The sequence below is a fragment of the Cynara cardunculus genome, assembly GCF_001531365.2.
Source record: "Cynara cardunculus var. scolymus isolate 2C chromosome LG 15, CcrdV1, whole genome shotgun sequence".
Taxonomy (NCBI): Eukaryota; Viridiplantae; Streptophyta; class Magnoliopsida; order Asterales; family Asteraceae; genus Cynara; species Cynara cardunculus.
This window is the reverse complement of record NC_037542.1, coordinates 8,028,392-8,030,298: the sequence shown is the minus strand read 5'-3', so window position 1 is coordinate 8,030,298 and position 1,907 is coordinate 8,028,392.

Below are 1,907 nucleotides of genomic sequence, written 5' to 3'. Positions count from 1 at the left end.
GATTTTTTATATTTAAAATGAGATGTTTATCCTGTATTTGATTGTGTTTATTTGCAGTTAGTTACACGAATTCAGATATGGGATGAAATCGGATAGGGATGAACGGGTTTAAGAGTTTTTAAGAGTTTTAAGAGTTTAAGAGTTTTTAAGAGTTTTAGTCAAATGCTTTATAATATAGTATAGATATATCGTTGGTCTCGAATGAGATGACAATAAACATAAAGTAACTGTAGATGAGAAAGTTGAATACAATTACTCAGACTTTTTTCAACATTTTTAATTCTTATTGATGTATATCAAGAATTAACACACACATATATACAATATAGATTGTTGCGGAAGAAGGAAACGATAACTTAACCTAAACAATCTTACAAAGAGAAGAACTTAGAAGAACGACACAGGGAGTTTTTGCAAAGAAATGAAGAACACCAAGATTTTCTTCACACACAAGAGACTAGGAGAATAGAAGGAGAGAGTCGATTTCCTTGAGAATGCACTTAGTAATTCTTTTCAAGAAAGTATATTTGCATGGGAGATGCATACGGTCTTTTATACTACCTTCAACATTAAATGCATTGGGACATTTGTCACCTAAGGATAAGAAGGTAGGGGTTGACTCAGGGCCGGCCCTGAGATTTTTGGTGCCCATGGCTAAAAATCCAAATGATGCCCAATTAAAAACATCCACGTGTGGTAATTTACAATTGTCTAGCTTTTTCCTTCATAGACCAAGAGACCAATTAGTGTTTTTTGTTCATAAGTGTGATCTTATAGTTGAGTGTTTGCTTTAAAATAATATGTTAAGGTTTCTTTAATCAAGTTATAGCCTTTGCGTTTAAACACCAACTCATCTACTTGTCCAAAACCAAAATAAGGAGCATCATAACACTAACTCATCTACTTGTCCCATTTACTACATCCCACGTCTTCTATATAAACCAAAATCAACACTCGTACCTTCTCAATCCAACTCTAAACACTTAATTGGTTGGTTCTTCTTCAATTATTTACACCCTACAACATCAATGGCTCATTCCTACTTCACTAATTTTGTCCTTCTAGTTTTAGTCACTTATGGTGTTTGCCTATGAAATTAGCTATTGCATGACTCAATTAGTCCATCCTGTGTTTTATATAATCATATTTAGGGTCTTGACCAATGACAATCTTGAGTTTCATATGTAAAATTGCAAAGTAAATAAGTGCTAACAGCTAACCTCAACAGTCAACAGTAGTCAGTAGAGTAAAAAATAAAATTAGAATATAAAAGAAGAATTAGGTTTTACAATCAAACAACTAACAACAATTAGAAACTTAAAAAATAAAATTAGTAAAGTAAATAAGTAATTAAAATATAAAATAACCCTAAATCCCTAATACTTAAGACTCTTAAGTCCCTATTAGGCTATTATTATTTATTCCCTAACCTAACCAGTAACCAGAATTGCTAAGTGAGTAACTGAGTAAGGGGCTAAGGACTAACCTCTGTTCTCTGTAGTAGAGCGAGAGGCCGAAAGCGAGAGGCCGAAAGCGAGAGGCAGAGTCGCATTCGCAGACGGTAGAGCCAGAGAGCGACGAGAGATGCAACGCAAGTCACGAAGGCAGGCAGCCGGCCAGCCAGCCGCAGACGAGAGAGGGCAGCCGGCAGCCGCAGACCGACGGCAGTCGGAGTGACGGAGTCAATAGTCGAGTCGAGAGTCAGGCAAAGAGCGAGAGCGAGAGCGTTTGCGATTCTTTGAGAGTGAGCGACAGCAAGATTACTGGTTAGGCGACGCGAGGTTAGGCGAGAACTAGAGATGAATCAGATGATGGACTGTGGACTGTCTCTCCTAAGTGGTAACGGTAACTTATTTTAGGCCCAAAATAAAACTGAACCTATATATATATATATATATATATATATA